Source organism: Lathyrus oleraceus, chromosome 5, assembly GCF_024323335.1.
Source record: "Lathyrus oleraceus cultivar Zhongwan6 chromosome 5, CAAS_Psat_ZW6_1.0, whole genome shotgun sequence".
Lineage (NCBI taxonomy): Eukaryota > Viridiplantae > Streptophyta > Magnoliopsida > Fabales > Fabaceae > Lathyrus > Lathyrus oleraceus.
The window spans coordinates 159,108,952-159,119,636 of NC_066583.1; positions in this window are offsets into that span (position 1 = coordinate 159,108,952).

Here is a 10,685-nt window from a genome sequence, read left to right on the forward strand (position 1 = left end):
GGTAGAGGTAGCCACCTCTAAAATAACAGTCCTCTGAGGAGGAGGAGTTGCAGGCATTGGAGAAGATTGGCTCTGAGCAGGCAACATTGAATCCATCATGGCAGTCAGTCAAGCGATCTCGTCCTTCAACTCTCTGTTCTCTTGTTCCAAGTTTTCCATGATTCTCAGATGATTAGCGCGAGTGTTGTACCAATGAGTCAGCTTGGCTAAAGCACAGAAGAAACACCAATGAGACATCTGGCGAAAGAGAAACCTACTTATGCAAATGATGCATGAAATGCAATGCTTGTTTGTTTATTTTTTATTTTCAAGGAACTTACTATATCATCTGCAAATATATATATTTATGTTAATACCTTGGGATTGGCATTAATTTTGTAAAACAAATAATGTAATCATCTCTGTTGTTTTAATATGTTGGGTTGAAAAAGTTCAACATCTGGACCAACATGTCATGTACGATGTCACGACATCATGCCTGTGACATCGCACATGTGTAGAAAACTGAATTAATTAATTCAGTATATATTCTGGGACTAGTGAGGATATTTGGTGAATATCCTAACTCCCATGTGGAGGTCTTAAAGACTCAATCAGAATATATAGGCTCTAAATATGGAGATATATATGGAGAGATTTTAGGAACTAAATATGGAGATATTTTAGGAACTAAAAGATTGAAGACCTTGATTGTAGCAGAAAGTTTCTGCTGACTTTGTAATAGCAAAGGAGAAGTTTGCTGTGATTTCTGAAGGCCCAAATCCAGTTGGGTGATTAGGTTATAAATAGCATATTGTAACCTAGTTTTTGTAAGCCTCATAGAATGAAAATTTAGGGGTGTGTGTGAGGTAAACCTCCCAACGTGTGGGAAGGTTACCATGTGTTTCTCAGTGGTCAAAGTTGAGAGTATTTGTGACTCAAAGCCTGTAGGCAAGAGTTGTTATGGCCTTGAACGAAGCTGTGAAGCAAGTTCAAGTTGTTTTAATATTACATTGCATTTGTAGTGATAGGAATGGAAACTGGAGGTTTCTATCTAGGAGTTCCTAGGTATAGATTACATTGGGTAGGGATTAAGTGAAGAGTTGTAAACGGGGGAGTTTAACTCTGAATTAATACTGCTGATAGTGGATCTTCTTCCTGCCTTGGTATGCCCCCAGAGTAGGTGATGTTGCACCGAACTGGGTTAACAATTTCCTGTGTTTGTTTTCCTTCTGCATGTTATATTCCTTATGCCATAACTCAGCTGGTATTTAAGTCTGCTTATCAAGATAATAGCAGACCTGGTACATAGCCTTCTATTTGAATGTTACTCAAATTGTTTTGACATTCATCATTGACAGCATATACTGAACAATAGGCAGGTTGGTTTCAATTCAGTATTTAAGTCTGGTCTCCAAGAGGTTAACAGACATGGTCAAAGGATCATTGTGAAACTGTCAAACTGGATGTCTTGACAGTTCTTCCTGTAGGCTGATACTGACATAGAGACTGGTTGGTCTTTTACAGTGCAGCAAATTTAGTACTGTTTGTTTTCAGGAACATAACAGAATCAGCATGAAGTATATGTTCTGGCTGTCAAACTGAATGTTGTGACATTCATTCCTGACATCATGTGCTAAATTGTAGGATGAGCAGTTTTCTCAGGCTATTCTTTAGGAATCCAACTGCTGAGCTAAAATCCAGGAAACCAACAACTAATCTACAATTAAGGAACCTAGCAAATAGCCTATTGGTTAGCACCTTAATAAGTGGAAATTAGTTTAACTTGTTCAACCTTTATTTTAGGAAATACAAGTACAAGGCCAACAAACTGGAATAATGTAACAGATGATGTCTAAATCACTATTGAGACATCGTGCTGATAACTGCGTAGGAAAACAACAGAAGTGAGAGCTATGATTGATCTCGGCTGAGTCTTTCCATCTGATGCACAGAAGTAGGTGTTCCTCCATTCTAGGGTGACATAGAATAAGATGTCGTGACATCTGTGAACGTGTGCATATGAGTACAGAGTTTAATAACTGTCTTGCTGTATTAGTTACAATGTTAGATCAGATGTCATGACTTGGAGTAGAACATCTGAAATCTGACTACGCCAGAATTTCAAATGGTATCAGAGCAGGCATCCTGTTCTGCTTCTGGATGAGATCCATGGGTGATACTTTCTGGTATCTTGCAAGGAGTTATGTTAGTACTGATGTTGGAACCTGTGGAAGGTTATGTGATTTCCCTGAATGGTCCCTTGAAGTAGGTGGATGGACTATTCATGACAGGAATTGTGTGTACCTGTATCTGGAGGTTGGCAATGGGGCTTTGTGTGGAACAGCTGTGCTAGTATTGAAGCATATTCAAACTTGGTATGCTCTTGGAGGCTGATCTGGTGAAGTGTGTGTTCATAGGTTGAGTTGTATTATGATTTTCGCTGCATAATACCTGGCAAAACTCAAACTCTGATGTAGTTTCCCTTCATGTGGATGAAAGGCTGATGTATTGAAGATGTCAAAGATACTTGAGTCTCCTCAAGTCCACTCATCATGACGTGCTCACGTCAGGATGGTAAGAATCACCTGATCTCTTATTGATTTACTCTCTTGGGTAGTGTATATGAAGACCTTGAAGACTTTCAAGGAGGGTTTGTTCCAAGGAGGTGGAACTAATGTTCTATGTGATGTTAGAACATGTTGTTCAAGAAGTATGCAGCTACTGGTTGAAGAGCAGAAGTTTGTAGGTATCAAACAAAGGGATACTTTGTTTGGAACCTACTCCTGACCCGGAAGAGGAGACATCTGTGTGTGCTAAGTTGACAAGGGTAGGGTCAACTGTGTGTGTGCTCAAGAAGGTCACTTTTAGAAGTCTGATCTCTAGAAGTGGAGCTGGTTGAGATGTGACATTGTGCAATTTCCCGTTGTTTGTCTTATTCCTGTAGATTGATCAGGGTTGGATAGTTGTTCCCTGAAGTACTATGTTGTGTTGGAAGATAAGTCCCCTGGATGTTAGTAGTCAATAATGGGGTAACCTGATTGCTATTTCAGTTTAGAGGTTTGGGACCATGAATCTTGTTATTCAAACACCACGCTCAGAAGTGGCAGTTCTTTCAAGGAGTGAGAATATGAAGATTCAGAGGTTAGTTGAGGTAGCATGCTCTAGCAATGCATATCTACTATTGACTGATGTTGTTCTCTTTCACTAGTGCTTATGGTTAGCTGGAGTCTGATTGGTGTGATTGGAGTATGTATAGGTATAACTCGTAGAGTTAGTTGCCACTGGTAGGAATGGTGTATGTCATGTTGTGACATGTGTGTACAATGCATGGATATTGGTGTGGAGTTTCCATGACTGTTAATTTGAGGGGGAGTTTTGGTTAACCTCCTCACGTTTGGTCAGCCTAGGGTCTGGTTGGCTATTGACCTGTGTCACATGGGTTCTGATTGTTGTGTGACACATTTGCAAGGAAGGATTCATCTCTCTCATTCCTAAGGGTGAATCTAATCTGGAAAGACTCTCAAAACTGTTGAGGTGCTTGCAAGCAGAAGATGTTGACACTAGAAGAGTATTTTCAAAGTATTCTTAAGGTGGAAGTATCTGAAAGGAAAATTGGGAAAGGAGTTAAGATCAATGTCTACTTGTGCCAAGTACAAGCATTTAATTGATTATCCTTGGAGCTCAAGACAACTGATGTTCTTAAAGATGTTGGAACATCTCTTCCTCAAGACCCTATGCAGAATCACAGGAAGGATAGTACATTGGTTTATGATCTATCTCTTTGGTGGCAGCAAAAGCATATGATCTCTGAAAAGGTTTCCTAGCAAGAAACATGTTCAGCCTTGGTGTGTACAAGGAGAAGAAGACATCATAGTCTTGATGGTGGTTACTTGGATCAGTTTATTTATGATCTAGGTAAGGAAGTGCATTGGCTAATGCACACTATGGAGTTAAGAACAAGTGGCAGCATTCTTGACATCATGGAAACAACCTTGCTTTAGGAAGTGGAATCCTTGGCATAGCTGAAGGGTCAGTTTCTAACTGGTCCTTCTGAAGACTCATGCATCAGAGTGTCTGATGTCTTTGGAGAAGAAGCAGGGATTCATCAAGGTGTGAGCTTGGATGACTTAACTGCAAACCTGCAGGATGGAGGTCGTTTACTCAAACTTGGTTCCACAATCAAATCTATGAGAGCGTTGAACTCTTGTTCTGGGTAGGGAGGAAGTTCTTTCAAGTGGCAGAAGAAAGAGTTGAATTCAAATGCTAGATGTTAAAACATAATGTTGTGACATTTGGTTCAACATCAGAATCTTAGTTGGTGAAGTGGCACACCAACTTAAGATAGAAGGGTCTACAGAGTTGTAGATTGGGTACTTCAAAAGGATCGTTCCCATTGCAGTTCTTTGGAGTTGCTGGATGGAGAGGATCTTACATGTTCATGTCTTAGAGAATCTAAGTTTTGTTTGACATGTAGCTTGAAGTTCAAGTCTCACTTGGAAGGTCAGAATATCTTTGGGAGAAGTCTGATAAACGTGGAGAGGTCAAAAAGTGGCATTTGACTTTTTCATATGAGGATTCATGAGGGAGGTAATCAACCAGTGGCATTTGGTCTATCTCAGAAGTGAGTTCGAAGAATCAAGATAATCAACATATGGCAGCTGATTATTCTTGAGGAAAGTCTGAGACAAATTACTTTTGAGCAGAAAAGTATTAAGTTGAAGACAAAAGGAGGTGTTTTCTATTCATCCCTTGGAGCTTGTGGTAGGAGTTCTGAGCCATCTATGGAAGATTATCTCTTGTAATGGGATGAAAATGTATATGTCCCAATTTTTGTCTGGGTTCTTCTTGATCAAGCTGGTGACTCAGTGATATCTGAAGACTATCAGATGGTGTTCTTTGTTATGTTGTGAAGGATGTCCCAACTAATGTTAGAACATTTTGTGAAGTGGTGTTATGTTCTGGTTAGAAGAGAGATTGACACAGAGTGTGGATATGTTCATCCCAGAGGGTTGAACAGAGGGGGTGCTCTTGAAGACATGAAGATGCGTCTATTGTTTTCCATTCATCAAGTGGTCTGAGTTCTCTTTGGATCAAGAAGTATTTGAAGGTCCAACTCTGGGGTGTTAGATATGTTCCTGTGTGATCACCAAGTTTCAAGAGGAGAGTTGGTTGTTCATGACAGGGGGAGTTATATCCTTGTGCTGCAGGTAATCATCAAGCTGGTGGTCTATGTGTTCTCAGATAACAAGGTATGGCACCTTGTTAGTTATTGGGATGATGTGGTGCATGTCAATGCTGAGTGAGCACAAGAATGTCTGACCGGATGTCATGACATTGCCTGGGACAATATTTTTCCTTCTGAAGCTCACAGTCATTAGGAAATATGGATGTGATGTGTCTAATTATGATATATCAGAATAAGCCTGAGTGCTACAGTTGTGTGTTACAGGGGGAGTAACCATCTACTGATGTGTGGGATTTTGGCTGTAGTGGTGCCAGATGTCAAGCCACTACTGGAGGTACGAAAGTGGTCCTAGGAATGATGATAGGAAGAACACATGAAGAATACAGACAAAAGCCGCGTGGAATGTTAAGACATCGTGTGCAACGTGTCTGTCTGCATATATGGAATAGTCTTCATGCACTGGAACTGTTGTTTCGAAAAAGAAACAGTCAAGAGCTATAAAAAGTATTCAAAGATAGCCTGAGATTTTGTTGGTGATTCTCTGACTGTTTCTCAGCAAATATTAATGAATCTTGACCAAGCATTTATTCCCACCGTTAATTCCTAAGCACGGGTTGGACTATTTAAAGGATGTATCAGCACTCCTCTTCTCACAAGAGATGCATTCCATTCCCTCTAAACCATGGGGTATGTCAAGGTATGGGCAAACTGCGCCTGGATCTGGTTTTATAAAGGGTTCATTTGTAAATGTTTAGCTAAAAAGGGGGAGAGAAATAGGGTCCTGAGAATGTACCAGAAGCAAGCAAACTGTGGTAGCAAACAGAAGTTGGCGTCAGGCACAAAAGCCACCAACTGGGTATATCACTTATGTCTTGTGATCTGAGTTAAGAAGACAGTTGTGTCTTGTGATCTGAGTTACATTGTCTATGTACTCAGCATTACATATTCTTCAGGAAGCCCTCCTGTTGAGGGGAAGGGTTGTGATGCAGCTGCGCCTTGTACCTCTACTTCCTCATGTACACCAACTTTGGTGTTTGTGGTGGTGGAGATAATGACAGAGGCTTATTTGTTTTAGCTAAAATTTGCCAAAGGGGGAGATTGTTAATACCTTGGGATTGGAATTAATTTTGTAAAACAAATAATGTAATCATCTCTGTTGTTTTAATATGTTGGGTTGAAAAAGTTCAACATCTGGACCAACATGTCATGTACGATGTCACGACATCATGCCTGTGACATCGCACATGTGTAGAAAACTGAATTAATTAATTCAGTATATATTCTGGGATTAGTGAGGATATTTGGTGAATATCCTAACTCCCATGTGGAGGTCTTAAAGAATCTATCAGAATATATAGGCTATAAATATGGAGATATATATGGAGAGATTTTAGGAACTAAATATGGAGATATTTTAGGAACTAAAAGATTGAAGACCTTGATTGTAGCAGAGAGTTTCTGCTGACTTTGTAACAGCAAAGGAGAAGTTTGCTGCGATTTCTGAAGGCCTAAATCCAGTTGGGTGATTAGGTTATAAATAGCATATTGTAACCTAGTTATTGTAAGCCTCATAGAATGAAAATTTATGGGTGTGTGTGAGGTAAACCTCCCAACGTGTGGGAAGGTTACCATGTGTTTCTCAGTGGTCAAAGCTGAGAGTATTTGTGACTCAAAGCCTGTAGGCAAGAGTTTTTATGGCCTTGAACGAAGCTGTGAAGCAAGTTCAAGTTGTTTTAACATTATATTGCATTTGTAGTGATAGGAATGGAAACTGGAGGTTTCTATCTAGGAGTTCCTAGGTATAGATTACATTGGGTAGGGATTAAGTGAAGAGTTGTAAACGGGGGAGTTTAACTCTGAATTAATACTGCTGATAGTGGATCTTCTTCCTGGCTTGGTATGCCCCTAGAGTAGGTGATGTTGCACCGAACTGGGTTAACAATTTCCTGTGTTTTTTTTCCTTCTGCATGTTATATTCCTTATGCCATAACTCAGCTGGTATTTAAGTCTGCTTATCAAGATAATAGCAGACCTGGTACATAGCCTTCTGTTTGAATGTTACTCAGAATGTTTTGACATTCATCATTGACAGCATATACTGAACAATAGGCAGGTTGGTTTCAATTCAGTATTTAAGTCTGGTCTCCAAGAGGTTAACAGACATGGTCAAAGGATCATTGTGAAACTGTCAAACTGGATGTCTTGACAGTTCTTCCTGTAGGCTGATACTGACATAGAGACTGGTTGGTCTTTTACCGTCAACAAATTTAGTACTGTTTGTTTTCAGGAACATAACAGAATCAACATGAAGTATATGTTCTGGCTGTCAAACTGAATGTTGTGACATTCATTCCTGACAGCATGTGCTAAATTGTAGGATGAGCAGTTTTCTCTGATTCAATATTTTTCTCAGGCTATTCTTTAGGAATCCAACTGCTGAGCTAAAATCCAGGAAACCAACAACTAATCTACAATTAAGGAACCTAGCAAATAGCCTATTGGTTAGCACCTTAATAAGTGGAAATTAGTTTAACTTGTTCAACCTTTATTTTAGGAAATACAAGTACAAGGCCAACAAACTGGAATAATGTAACAGATGATGTCTAAATCACTATTGAGATATCGTGCTGATAACTGCGTAGGAAAACAACAGAAGTGAGAGCTATGATTGATCTCGGCTGAGTCTTTCCATCTGATGCACAAAAGTAGGTGTTCCTCCATTCTAGGGTGACATAGAATGAGATGTCGTGACATCTGTGAACGTGTGCATATGAGTATAGAGTTTAATAACTGTCTTGCTGTATTAGTTACAATGTTAGATCAGATGTCATGACTTGGAGTAGAACATCTGAAATCTGACTACGCCAGAATTTCAATTTAACAATAATTGCAACCAAAAATCTCGTTTCATTTATGTAAATTGGAAGGATTACACTGAGTACAATTTCAGAAACCAAATAAAAATACAAGAGAAAAGGAGACTATTCATCCTAAGGTTCCCTAACAACAATGTCAGAAAATCTGGCTGAAGGCGCGTACTTCCTCCGAATGCGTCGAATCTCAGTCTCGAAGAAAGCCTTCATCTGAGTCTTCTCGAGGACAAGCTGATCGACAATCTTCTTCCAAGCAACGAAATGTTGAGGCATGCTAGAATATGAAACCTATGGATCTCTCTGTCTCTTTGTCACTCGGTCTTCAAGTAGCTCGATAAGTGCATCTTTTTCCTTAGACTCCAACTGCAACTCTTCATGCTTCTTGCTCAAAGAACGAATACACTCTTCCCACATGTCCTTCTCTTGCTTCATCTTAGTGACTGCGTCTTCCAACTCCTCTACATCTTGGTTAGGGAGAGTTAATTGCTCAACCACCACCATAGATATAGGTCTTTCACAAGGATAAGGCATCTTCAACTCCAAAGCTCTCTTCTTCACTTAAAGAGTGTAAGCTTCCAAGGCTACACAATTGCGCGGACCTAGCTCGGATCTTGCTTTCCTATGCACATTATGCCAAGCATGCACAATCTTCTGCTTCAAATGTTGGGGATCTTTACCCTCTTGATAGAAGATACCTTCTAACAAAGTGTTATTAGGTTTGTCTCTCATGGGGAACAAAAGTTGACGACGAGCCAAAGTAGGGTTATAGTTAATTCCTCCTTGTATACCAATGAGAGGCACATTAGAGAATTCACCACAACTATTAATAATATCCAAACCGCTCAAAGAAGGATCATACGAAACTATATCATCATTAGTGAGAGACATAAGTCACTGAGACCACCGTATACATTATTTATTTTCCACAAAAGCTGGTGTCTGAGGCAAGTACGAAATAAACCACTTGTACAGAAGAGGAATGCAACAGACAATCGTTCCACCACTTTTAGAATTCCTTAGATACAAAGAGAAATACATATCACCCAACAAAGTAGGCACATGATTCCCAATCAAGAAGATTTTAATGGCATTAACATCAACAAAACCGTCAATGTTAGGGAACAAAGCTAAACCATAGATGAGCAACACAAAGATAGCTTCAAAAGCATCCACACTACCGGCTTGAGCAAAAGTAGTAGGTTCCTTGATGAGGAAATCAGATGGCAACCCAAACAATCCTGCTTTCTTCACCCAATGAGCCTCTATCTCAGACTTCTTCAAGTGAATACCTTCAGCAATAAGATTAGATCGGGGAATCTCCTCCAATCCACTAAAAGGCACCCTACTAGAAATAGGTATCCCCAAGAGATGAGAATACTCCTCCAATGTAGGTACAAGCTGATAATCTGGGAAAGTGAAGCAACGGTAGAGAGGATCATAGAACTGCACTAGCACACTCAAAAGTCCTTCAACCACATCAATAGACAAGATAGACAGAAGCTTCCCATGACGTTGTTTGAAGTCCAAGGGATCTAATACAAAAGATGCTAGCTTCCTTAACTCTTTTAAGTCGGGACATCTGAAACTGTACTTCTTAGTGTTCCTTCGTCCATAATCCATGGTCTGAAAATATTTGCAAATAATACCTAAGTTCCTTGAAATTTTCGTGTGATGAATGTCATGATGTGCATGAATTCATGAATGCAACAATCACAAATAAGGGAATCACACACAAGGCAAACAAACAAGGGTCAAGGATGAATCAAGTCATTGTCAAGATCAATCATCCATTTTGGTGGATTATGGTTTACACCTTATCAACACCCAAGTTCCATTGATATTGACAAGACTTGATTGGATCAACCAAGAATTAAGGGTTTATTGTAAGTCACGAGCATGGAGTCTGGGTAAGAACCATCCTAAAGGAATGAGCTAAGGATAAAACCTGTAGATGATGTTCTAAAAAGTTTCCATAGTCTTAATTCCATCTATCGAATATTACAGGTTAAGATGACTGACTCATCGACCCATAATATTCTCAAGAGAAACTCGTCTGAGTGTAGTATCTCATAACAACTATTATCAAGTCTACACTTGAGCAGTTTCCGCACTACGTCCTAAATAGGCCAAAAGGGGGTAAATGTTCTACGATCCTCAGCTTCTCGGACCCAAATTAGAGATGGTAATACCTAACCACAAATATTTGTGTGACATTTCCAAATCCAAAAGGGTCTCCACTGAGCAGATGGATCTTAAGCCAACTTGTTAAGGACTACTCCACACAAGTCGAACATGACTATACCATTTTCCTATCTTAATTGCACTCAAGTTCGGGTTAGAACTTATCTCACCTCTCATAGATCACCAAGCACAACAAGCAGATTATATCACACAAACAAATATACATACATCATATACATACAATTATATACATACAAAAAAGTAGGCTAAACCCACTAGAGACTACTCCCCATCAGAGTCGCCACTTAATTTCTGTAGCGGTAAATTCATGATCATCAAGCTATGGATAAGCAAGACATCAATAAAACCAGAGTCGCCACCACACTTTTATTGTTTCCAAGGGAAAAGGGAAAAGTACGAACAAAACCCAAAAGCAAGAAGTTTTCAAATTAAAACTAATAAAA